Consider the following 12,486-nt stretch of genomic DNA (forward strand, 5'->3'; position numbering starts at 1 on the left):
TGTTAAAATGGGCTCAATGCATCCTGCTATGGAAATTCCATCAGCTTCATAGACAGCTCATATACAACACAGCTCATCCATTGAGAAGTAGCCAGAGTTGCGTGTTTTCATGGATGTGGAATGAGAGGACAGAATTGAAATGTTAACATTGTGGGTAAGGTGTCCATCCGAGATCATCCTGGTGAAACACAACAGGAAGTACATTTGTCTGCACAATGTGCTAAAACATTGACAGGAGGAGTCCTTGCTGATTTTAGATTAAAACTTCTGACAAAGGAGCTTTGGAGAATGAATGTTCTTGGGCAGAGAATGCTACTTTAAAACTAACTCCACAATTGCTACCTTTGAATCTTTCATGACAAACAGAAAGACAAATAAACTCTCACTTTTGACAACAGCCTCTGACAGCTTGAAAATGTATATCTCACTCTCTCTCTCAGAATGAGAGTAGAGAACCAGTAGGTTTAGTAAAGTGTCCCCTCCACCCCAACCCATCTCTGTCTTCCCTGTGTGAATCTCTTTTAGTCTTGTTTGTGCATCACAATCTTTAATATTGATATGCATGAATTATGGTTGAACATTTATTATATTGGGCTTCCCAGGTGGCTCAGTGGATAAAGAGTCTGCCTGCAGTGCAGGAGATGAAGGAGACGCCAGTTCGATCCCCAGGTTGGGAAGATCCCCTGGTGGAGGGCGTGGCAACCCATTCTAGTATTCTTACCTGGAGAATCCCATGGACAGAGGAGCCTGGCGGGCTACAGTCCATAGGGTTGCAAAGATTCAGACACAACTGAAGCTACTGAGCATGCAAGCACACATTCATTATATGCAAGATTCAGTAGGGTTACAAAGTGAGTTTGGAGACATTCTTCTCCCAGAAACTTACAATCAAGTGTATAAAATAAATGCATAAATAAAGTAATAAATAAATAAAATACAAGGTGAAAATCAGTAAAGTTATGTGGGAGTTTGGAATCTAGTGATTCAAGTGTTAGTTGCTAAGACATGTCCAACTCTTTGCAAACCTATGGACTGTAGCCCACCCAGCTCCTCAGTCCATGGAATTCTCCAGGCAAGAATACTTGAGTGGGTAGCTATCCCTTCTCCAGGGGATCTTCCCAACCCAGGGATGGAACCCAGGTCTCCTGAATTGTAGGCAGATTCCTTACCATCTGAGCCACCAAGGATTTAGCCTTGGCCCTCAGCAGTGAAAGCAGAGTCCTCACCACTGGACTACTAGGGAATTCCCCTCGAAAGCACCATTTTGAATGGGGGACTCACCATAGCATCATAGTACTAGCTATTTAGAGAAGTTTAAAAAGGAAATGCACAATCCCATAGTCAAATTTGGGATGACTGCGGCTAGAGGCAGAGAACGTTTTTATACCCGTTACACCTAGGGATGTTTCCCCTCTTTTGTGGCTTGAAAAATTCTTTTTTAAGGCCTAAAGCCTACCTTTTGTCCAACTGTTCCCCTAGTTAAAAGCTTCATAATGATAAATGCTTGCTCTCATATCCTACATTTTTCCTAATCTAATTACACTGCTTCTAGATAATTTCTTCCAGTTCAAAGTATTTACAACTTGTCTTATTCTCTTTTTTAAATTTTTAATTGGAGGATAATAGCTTTATAATTTTGCGCTGGTTTCTGCCGTACAACAATGTGAATCAGCCATATGTGTTCATGTGTTCCCTCCGTTGTGAACCTCCCTCCAACCCTTCAACTTGTTTTAATATTGAAGAACAATGTAGAAAGGACCAGCTTTCCCCAATTATATGTGTAGAAATGTGTGTGCTTTTGGATGTTTATATTCTGTGGGGAAGGTCTTATGGATTTCAAGTGTTACAGAGGTCTTATGACCTCTGTCGAGGTTACAGAAGTTCTTATGGATTTCAAGTGTCACAAGGCTAGAGCCTAGAACTTTTCTAGCTAGTTATTAGGATATCATTTTTAAAAATTTTAGGACTCAAAGGACTCAAAATATAAGTATCAAAATATCCCCACACTGGCTGTTTTTATCAAGACTGGTTGGATGGTTTGTGGGGTCATGGCACAGAGTGGGTTAATTAGGAGAAGATATTACAATAAGGAAACATAAGTTTCATCTTTAAAAACTTCAGGAAAGTTTCATTACTTTATCCTGACTTGACAAGGTATGGAATCACTTCCATACCAATTATATCTGGTAGATGCTAAGCATCTAATGATAAACAGAAAGGATCCTGCCTTCAAGGTGACCATGATGAGATCAGTAACATTTCTCAAGTTCCTGTAGACCAAACTGATCACTCCCTTTTTTTTTTTCCAATATCTTGAAGATCTGAGAGAGTGATGACTCAAAGTAGAGTCTGACTGTTGTAACATCAGTCATTATAAAAACAGCAGTTTGGTTTATAGTAGACTAGTAATCTGCTGCTGCTGCTGTCACTTCAGTCATGTCCAACTGTGCGACCCCATAGACGGCAGCCCATCAGGCTCCTCTGTCCCTGGGAGTCTCCAGGCAAGAATACTGGAGTGGGTTGCCATTTCTGTCTCCAATGCACACATGCATGCTAAGTCTCTTCAGTCCTGTCCAACTCTGCATGACCCTATGGACCACAGCCCACCAGGCTTCTCTAGGCGAGAATACTGGAGTGGGCTGCCAGTTCCTTCTCCAGGACTAGTAGTCTACTATAGTTAATAGCAGACTAGAAAACTCAGACACGTACAAGCATGTTTTTGCAAACATTATTGGTAATAGCTTAAAATAATCCCCCAAATGTCCATCAGTGGTGAAAAAAATACATAAATTGTGTAGATGTGTGTCAGTATCCAGAGTTGGTACAATATTTTTTTTTATTTTAAATCATTTTATTGTTTATACAATAGTCACATGTGAATTCACAGAACTGTTCCCATGACAGACAAAACCGAGGCCTGTTAATCAAGGAAAAATAAGTGAAGGTTTCCATGAGGCTTGAGGAGAGACGTCCCACAGTAACTAACACAAGGACGGCTGTAGCGCTTGGGCAGTGGTGCCAAAGTGTGTGCGTAGGTAAGAACAAAGAGTGCTCCAGCAGTCACTGGCCTGTGTGTGTTGGCCTGAGACCACTGCTGTTTTCCAAGGGGAGTTTCTTAATATGTTTGGTAAGCAAATCAGTTCTAACAGATTGGTAAGTGAAGTAGGGTGACACTTCTGCAGAATAAATTCTACAAGTTTCTAGGCAAATTCTACAAATCTCACTGGTGATAAATGGTTGTTGAATTATGATCCTGCAAAGGTAATTCCATAAATGGATATCCAGGGAAATTGTAAAGCCTTAGGCCAAAAATAAATAGCCACACATACCTAACCTACACACTATGATTAACATGGTGTCATGTTAGGCCTTCTGAAAGAGTCAGGGCAGAAAAGCTTATTTAAACAGAAGGTCCTTGTCTTTTTCTTTCAGTCAAGAGATTAGCAGGCTCCATCACCTCTCAGCTGCACTTCAGTGCTCCAAGTCCTTCTCTGATTTTTCCTTAAGAATATTTTTCTTCTTCTGTGTTTTTGCACTAGTGGTAAATAACCCACCTGCCAATGCAGGAGATGTAAGAGACACTGGTTCAATCCCTGGGTCGGGAAGATCTCCTGGAGGAGGGCATGGCAACCCACTCCAGTATTCTTGCCTGGAGAATCCCTCATGGACAGAGGAGCCTGGCAGGCTGTAGTCCATGGGGTTGCACAGAGTTGGACACGACTGAAGCGACTTACCGTGTATGTGCATTTTCTTTAACCTGCAGAACTCTTCTCTCTCTCTCTCATCCAGTTCTGTGATGATATAAGCAATGGTACATTTAATCTGAGGAATGATGACATGTTCAATGGCATTTACACACCTATTGATTATCTTAATAGCTTCATTCAAAGGAACAAAGGAAGTCTGCAGTGAAGCCAGTTCCAGCAGTAGTTCTTTGGCATAATTCCTCTTCAGTTTAGCTAACTGTTCCCCACGTCTGGCTAAACCAGTCAGTTCATAACTGTCAGTTCTTTCAGGGTGATGTTCAAATACTGGCAAAAGTCAGTATTTTTGCTACATTATCTTTCTTTGCTCTAATCTTCACTTGGGTTTTATTTACATTTTGGATAACTGTGATGCTGAAGTCCACATGTTTTGTGTGGACATACGTTTTCACTTTTTTTAAGGTATATACTTGCGAGTGAAATTGCTGGGTCACGTGGCAACTCCACTATAGCATTTCAAGGAGTCACCAAACTGTTTTGTATAGTGTCTGTACCATTTTGCATTCCCACCAAAAATGTATAAGGGTTTCCATTTCTCCACATTTTCAACAATATTTGTTATTATCTACCTTTTTGGTTATGGCCACTGGTGGGTCTGACATGATATCTCATTGAGGGGACTCTATTCAATGTTCCATAATGATTTACATTGGAAAAGAAAAAAATGAAAAGAAAAAAAAAGTGGAGTGGCTCAGGCGGTAAAGAATCTCCCTACGATACAGGAGACCCAGCTTCAATCCCTGGGTCAGGAAGATTCCCTGGATAAGGAAATGGCAACCCACTCCAATATTCCTGCCTGGAGAATTCCATGGACAAACCCTAGTGAGCTACAGTCCAAGGGGTCAAAAAGAGTAGGACATGACTGAGCATACATGTATATAAATAACAAATTGCCCCAGCATCACTTATCAAGCAATGCAGCCTTTCTACAGGGGTTGAAAAATGCCTCCATCATCACATAAACAGTAGCTTCAAGGAAATGTGTCCCCTTGCTGCTGCTGCTGCTAAGTCGCTTCAATCGTGTCCGTGTGCGACCTCACAGACAGCAGCCCACCAGGCTCGCCCGTCCCTGGGGTTCTCCAGGCAAGAACACTGGAGTGAGCTATGTGTCCCCTCAGTCTTCGGTTTTTCATGCTTCGTGGCACACCACACTGTCATGCCATTTGGAAAACACCTTGCAAAGATTTTTCTCAAAGAGATAGTTGGAAACCTCCTAAATAAGTGATAATAATAGATTATGGTGCAAGCCATACAATCACTTCACACAATGCTGCTGAAGACTTGACCTAGAGTGATCGGGCAAAAGCCCACTCTAGTCTCTTTGGCTTGTGGAATTGCCAACGTTTTTCATTTTCTTCTTTTCTTCCATTCAAATCTTCAGTGACTAAAATATTCAGAAGATGATCAATAAATGTTAATAAAACAAAAGCCCTTTCAAGAATTTAAATCCTTGACGGTTTAAAAGAATTCATGCATGGTACATCTGGGTCCAGCACGCAGAGTTATGCTGGGTTCAGCAGCTGCTGGAGTTGTTGGTGCCAAAGTCCACATGGCAGGCTCCCCAAGGGACATCCTCTCTTAGACCCCTGGAGCCCTCCCATCCTGACCCATCAAACCCAACTCCCCACAGCTGGCTCTCCCCTTCCTCCTCCTCTTGAGACAACACCAGGGGAAGCATCCCTTAATTGCATAACACAGGCAATGGGGTGGGAAGAAAGCAGGACACCCCTTTCTCCAGGGAGCAGGGAGTCCACACACTCTCCTCTCCGTGAGGGCCAATTGTTTTGGAAGCCACACAAAGGAGCTTCTACCTCAGCTTGGGGAGAGCCAACACGGCGACCCAGATCCCCTCCAATGAGAAGGTGCTGGAGGGGAGGGGGTTGTAGACTGTAAAGACCACTTGGATATCCAGCGTAAGGTATGTGGAAGGGTGGGGAAGAAAGAGTACAGGGCAGAAAGAGTGGTTCAGTCTCCACCTGGAAGGAAAACATGACTAAGAAGGTGGGGTTTGGATTTACGGGAATTAAGCAGTCTCGTGTAGGACTTTGCACACTCGTGAGGCCTCTCTGCCTCCATTTCCTTGCTTTGATAATGGAGGTAATAACATCTATATCATTAGCACAAGTTCATGTGCCTGATGTACAGTGAGGTCAAACACACCAAAACATCCAAGTTTGGAGTGGAGAAAGGTTTATTGTGGGGCCATGCAAGGAGAAGGAGGGTAGCTCATGCTCTAAAAAGTCCCAAGCTTCTCAAAGGGTTTCTGCAAAGCATTTTTTAAAAAACCAGGTGAGGGCAGGGGTCACAGGGTATGTGAGTAGATCCTGCGCAGTTGGCTGATGATGAGGGAATAGGGCGGAGTCACAGGGGTTAACATTATCAGTCCTGGGGCTGTGTACTCACAGTCATCATGTAGTTAGCATCTTCCATTTGGTGGGGGTTTTCACATCGAAGAAACAACTCAGGAAATGTGCATCAAATACTGTTCTCTTCAGAGAGGAGCTAAAGCAGAGGATAAAAGGGGAAGACGGTCCTGGGAAGGTCCCATAGGGTGGTGCTCAGTTATAAGATCATTAAGTGACACGTGATATTAAGCACCCAGCAGGGCCTGGACTTGACTGCGTCGCATGTGTTCCTTCCCTCCACATGGCCCTCCTCACGTGCATGCACACAAGCAACCCTCCCTGACCTCCCTCCCACCCCCAGGCCTGGAATGTGCCTTTAAGCAAACCCGGTGCCAGCCGAGACCGGCAGGAAGAGGGTACACTGAGTCCTGGTCTCCCTTTGGGAGGCCAAGGGCAGGGACTGGGCCAGTCATGCGACTGCCCAGGCTCCAAGGTAAAAAAAAGACCACAGCCATGCAGGAAGTACTGTGGCTGCAGCAGAAAAACCTAGGCTGGTTTGTGTATATTGTATTTCTGGCCCAGCACACAGGCATTGTACAAATTAAACAAACAAATGGCGCTTTTGGCCTTGAACTCAAAAGACTTTTGGCATTCTTCTGTTTCTCCCCCCCACCCCACCCCAGCTGGTACTTCCCCTGTTGTTGGGGCCAGAAGCCAGAGAATTCTTCAATTCCTCTCTCTCCCTCTCCCCTCCCACCCTGGCAAGTCCCGCCACTTCTGTTTTCTAAAAATGCACATGTATCAAATCTAGAAAAAGGGTACTGATGAACCTATTTGCAGGGCAGGAATAAAGACAAAAACGTAGAGAATGGACATGGGACACAGAGCCGGAAGGGGAGTGTGGGACAAATTGGGAGCGTGGCATTAACATATACACGCTACCTTGTGCAGCATTAGAGATGAAGACGGTGGAGAACAGGCTTGCGGATACAATGGGGAAAGGAGGTGGAGGGATGAATGAATTGAAAGAGCAACGCTGGAACATATGCATTACCGTATGTAAAGTAGGTAGCCAGTGGGAATTTGCAGTGTGAGGAAGGGAGCTCAAACCTGGTGCTCTGGGACAACCTAGAGGGGTGCGATGGGGTGGGAGGTGGGAGGGAGTTTCGAGAGGGAGAGGACATAGGTCTACCCACGGCTGACTCAGGCTGAGGCGTGGTAGAAACTAGCACAATATTGTAAAGCAATTATCCTCCAATGAAAAATAAAATAAATAAAGGAGTGAGAAACAATTGATTTGAAAAAATGATAGATAACTAGTGGGAAGCTGGGGCAGAGCACAGAGAGCCTAGCTCGGGGCTCTGTGATGACCCGGGGGTGGGGACGGGGAGACCCAGAGAGAGGACACAAGGACACAGGCAGCCGGTTCACTTTGTCGTATAGCAGAAAGTAACACAACATTGTAAGGCAACTAAACACATACACAAAAAAGAAAAAGAAATTTAAAAAAAATGGGACTCCGGTGAGCACTGTCCTTCCGGGACCCTGGCCACAGGCTCAGTCTACAGAACAACCCAGAAGCCCCCTCAGGGCAGGGTCCACCTGGGCCCAGTCAGTCCCCATGGCAGCTAAGGGGGGGTCTTTCCAAACCATGGATCCCACAGTCACACCCCCACCCCTTCTGAGGACCAGCCCCTCTACTCACCCTCTCTACTGAGGCCCAGGGGCCCTTGGCTGCCAGCCTCTCACCTCTCCCCGGAACTCCCCTCCCACCCTCTCCCTTTCTGGGTGCTCCAGCCACACTGGCTCCCCTTTCTCTGAGCCCCCTACCTCCTGCAGGCTGCCCTGCTTCTGACAGCTTTGCAAAGCTTTCTCCCAGGTGGGAATCCCTGCCCCAAGGCTGCCCTGTCCTCCTACAGTCCTGGCAGCCCACCCACTCAAGGCCCCTCACTTCCTTCTCTCATAGCATCACCTGTTTTTCCCTTTGGTCTGTCCCCGCAAGGATGCAAGGGGCAGACACTTGAACCTGGTTACTTGCAGGCTCTCCTATCTCAGTGTCTGGCCCAGAGTAAGTGTGAAGGTAAGGTTTAGTGGACAGCTGAGTGACTGAATATGTGAAAGATGGAAGAAACTGATCAGTCAATGACAGCAGACAGCCAAGCCCCCTTCTCTGACTCTCTGAGGGGCAATGCCATGGCAGGGTGGGGAGAAGTGCCAGGCAGACACCCACACACCAGACCACAGACTGGCTTAGAGCCTCAGGAACTCCCGTGGGAGCCTTGAGTACTGAGCCTTGGTGAGAACTCAGTATCAGGTGCTCCAGCACCCCCTCTCCAGGTTGACTGCACTCCCTCTGTCTTTGTCCCCTCATCAGCATAGCCTCATTGAACTCCTCCTGCGCACCAGGCATCTTCAAGGCACTGAGGATGCCCCAGGGAAGCAAACTGCCCCAGCTCTCATGGGATTTGACTCAAGTGCAGGAAGGGAGACCCCCCCTAAAGAGGGAGTAGCTGAGAGTGAAACAAATGCCTCTTGGGATGGCCTGGAGCAGGGCCCTGGGATGGAGGTGACACCCTCTGATGGTGGTGGGGGAGGGAGAAGGGTCAGGCAAGTCTCCCACCATCTCTGCTGCAGTATTTTCATCCATGAAATGGGCTGATGACAGTCCCTCCTCATAGAGACTTTATCACAGAAGTCAGGTCCCAACCTCACCTGTTCAAAGCCAGCAGCCATGCCTTCTGTCACTAAGAATCCTGCACGATGTCCCATTACTAGCTCCATGGCCCCCAGCCCTCACCTCCCTGAACTCATCCACTCCTATTGCACCCCCAACTCCCTCTGGGCATCCTGCTGCTCGTCAGCCAGGCCAGGAAGCACGTGGAACAAACTCCACTCCCTTCCAGGTCATACCTAGGGCAGGCCCGTGACCAGACCCCTGAATTGAAACTCAGGGTCTCACCCTCCCCGCCACTCACACACACAGTTCACACGCTCAGCATGAGGGGCAGCTGAGGGCAGCCGCAGGTTCGTTTCGATGACTCTTCTAGAGCTGTCAGGAGTTACACAAGAACTTCATGATCGCCTGCCTCCTTGTTCCTGAGCAGGGCTATCCATGGAGGTGTCTGGAGACCACGCACTCTGCACAGATTTTTGTTCTGGGTTGGCCAGAAAGCAATAAACAGGGACCAGTATTGTCCCAGATGCACTACCAGGCTTCCTATAGAGCTTTGTGCTGTATCTGTCCCTGCCTTTCCCACCACTCACATTCATCCAGCACGTTTGTATGTGTGTACTAAGTCGCTTCAGTCGTGTCCAGCTCTGTGCTACTCCATGGACTGAAGCCCACCAAGCTCCTCTGTCCATGGGATTCTCCAGGCAAGAATACTGGAGTGGGTTGCCATTCCCTTTTCTAGGGGATCTTCGCAACCCAGGGATCGAACCTGCGTCTTTTATGTCTCCTGTGTTAGCAGGGTTCACTTGGGAGCCCCCCTCTCTCTCTCCCTTAAGTTGTTAAGTCGTGTCCGACTCTTGCGACCCCATGAATTGTAGCCCGCCAGGTTCCTCTGTCCATGGGCTTCTCCAGGCAAGAATACTGGAGTGGGTTGACATTTGTGTGCAAGCATAAGGCTGTGGGAACACCTGTGTTAACAGCTAACTCTAACAGAGAGCAGAAAAAACAGGGTGAAGACTTGCTGCGGTGTCCGGAAGAACCAATTCATTCAGCAGAGCTCAGGGAAGGCTGCATGGAGGAGGAGGCCTTGAGCTGAGCCTTGGGAAAAATAAGATAACTTCCAGTGCAGGGCTGGGAGGCAGCTGCTGGAAAGGGGTGAAGGCCAGAAGGTGGCCTCTCCTGGCCAATCCTGACCAATCCTGGCAGTCCTGGCCATGCTGAACCTCAGCCTAGAGGGAGAGGGGGCAGAGGGTGTGGTGGGGTTGGGGAGAACAGCCATAGTTCCAGATAAACATCTTGGACACCTCTCATTGGCAGGGGACCCGGGCTGCTAGAGAAGCAGTTCCCATTGTTTCTGTTTCCTCCGTGGGGGGCTGTTTGAAAGGAGGCAGCAGGCCTCTGGTTGTCAGTGGCCTTGAGAGCTTCTTAAGAGCTCGAGAGGAAGGCAGAATAGGAAACGACCCCCTTGAAGAAATAAAAGCTAAACAAGGATCAAAAGACAGTGCCCAGTGGTTTTGTAAGAAGCAGGCTCTGAGAAAATTCCTCTGACTCAGATACCAGTGCAAAGAGGGACCATCCATTTCAAACTTATAATTTTACAGAAAAGGATGCCCAGTTTCCAGAAAGTGACGTGACTGGTTGAAGGCCACGCAGGCGATTGCTTTCCTGACCACCCCCCCCACCCCCCGCGCCCCGTGCAGTGCTCAGGTTACTTCCTGAGGTTGAGAGCAGGCGAAAGGGAAAACCCAGGTCCCTTCTCCCTCCCTCCTGTGTTAGCAGAGGAGGGACAATTCCCAGCCAAGCAGGACAACCCCAGGTGCCCATGAAGACTCAGGTCACAGGAAGGGGCTCAGCCGACTCTCAGGTGGGGTGGCTCCCTCACCCCCTTCCTGCCCACTGGCCTCCCCGGCTCTAAGGCCTCGGGTGTCTGCGAGACCAGGTTCCAGGCCCGCCAATCAGGAGAGTGAAGGCAGTGGTTGCACTCAAAGCAGAAGGCACACCCTTGGCAAAGGCCTTCAGTTGCCAAAGTCAGTGACTCAGGCGGGGCCTCTACCCACTCCCCGCGCCCTCCCAGCGGCCCCTCTCCAGGCACCCGGGAGCACCCAGGCTTCTCTCACCTCTGGGCCTCTTCGGGGGGTCTCCCACCGCCTGAAGCCCCTCCTTCCTCCTCTGCCTGGGCAGCTCTGCTCAGCCTGCAGGCCCCAGCTCTCTCATCCCTGCCTTTTGGAAAGCCTTCTCAAGATGGGTGGAGGGGCCCCCCTTTTGAGTCCCTGGGTCCCCACAGGCACATGCTTACCACATGGGATCGTCTGAAACCCTTCGATCGACGGCAAGTTCCCTCAGGGCCAAACTTTCCTTTGTTTATTCTAAAAATAGGAAGCCCACAATGACATGATATTGAGCTCTCTCTGTGGGTTTCACCGTGGTGAGAAGTAACTCACTGTCTCCTCCTGATGGGCTTCTCGGGTGGCTCATGGTAAAGAATCTGCCTGCCAAGCTGAGGGAGGGATGGTTTCAGAGAAGAGCACTGAAACACGTATATGGCCAGTTCGATGCATGAAATAGAGCACCCGAAGCCGCTGCTCTGGGACAACCCAGAGGGGTGGGGTGGGGAGGCAGGCAGAAGGGAGGTGGCGGGGCTGAGGATGGGGGGGACCCATGTGGGTCCATGGCTGATTCATGTCTATGTATGGCAAAAATCATCACACTATTGTAAAGTAATTATCCTCCAATTAAAATTAATTATTAAAAAGAAAAAGAATCTGCCTGCCAAGCAGGAGACTCACAGTCATTCCCTGGGTCGGGAAGATACCCTGGAGAAGGAAATGGCAACCTACTCCAGGATTCTCCCCTGGAGAATCCCATGGACAGAGGAGCCTGGTGGACTACAAAGAGTGCCTGAACGATAGCGAGGACAACTCCTTCGAATAACTCTACAGTGTGGGTAGTGGGGAGGTGTCGGGGGCTGTGGACACAGCAATGTACCACCCACATGTGTCTGCTGGGAGCGCTGCGTGCAGACAGCTTTTCAGAGAAGAGCCCTTTCAGGATTGCCTCAGCTCCTGAGAGCAGCTTCAACTAAAGGTATATGCCCCTTTCTTCTTGGGGGTTGACCCCAAGGCGGCCCCAATAACCACCCTGCCCATGAATCTGCAACAGTCTGTCTGCCACCAGGGTACAGAGCAGAACCCCTCGTCCCGATGCCTCCAGGGGAGCAGTCCTACCACCTAGCATGGTGCCGGCTGCTGACTAGAAACTGGCACTCACCATCTGCTTCTACAGGGATGAAGTCACGAGCCCCTGCAGTCACTGACCTTCAACACCTCCCCTGAAAGGAGTTCAGGGAGGAGATCAGGAATGAAGCATGCTGTGCTCTTGGGAAAATGGACAGAACAGACCTCAGATAATTAGATATACTCAGGAGAAGATTTTATGAACCCAAATTGTTGCATCTTGTCCCATCTAGAAAAGCACAAAAGACATCTGCTCCAGGTGACTAGCAGCAACCTGCCAAAATATGAGCTTGCATGCATCTTCCTTCATCAAAATCACATATATACTGACCTCTCCCATCTCTTTGGAGCAGTTCCCAGAGCTATCTGAGAGGCTATCTCCTGGGTTAGAGTCCTCATTCTGCCCCAAATAAAACTTAACTCACAGGTCTCATGTATTTGCTTTTTTCAGTCAACCCAGAACACAGCATGCA

At 48.3% G+C, this 12,486-nt stretch overlaps 1 pseudogene; it reads right to left on the reverse strand.

Annotated features, from left to right (window-relative positions):
- Nucleotides 1–3,304: 3,304 nt before the first annotated feature.
- LOC139037354 (V-type proton ATPase subunit D pseudogene) lies at nt 3,305–7,160 on the reverse strand (annotated as a pseudogene).
- Between the last annotated feature and the right edge of the window lie 5,326 nt (nt 7,161–12,486).

This window comes from Odocoileus virginianus, chromosome 11 (genome assembly GCF_023699985.2).
Source record: "Odocoileus virginianus isolate 20LAN1187 ecotype Illinois chromosome 11, Ovbor_1.2, whole genome shotgun sequence".
NCBI lineage: Eukaryota > Metazoa > Chordata > Mammalia > Artiodactyla > Cervidae > Odocoileus > Odocoileus virginianus.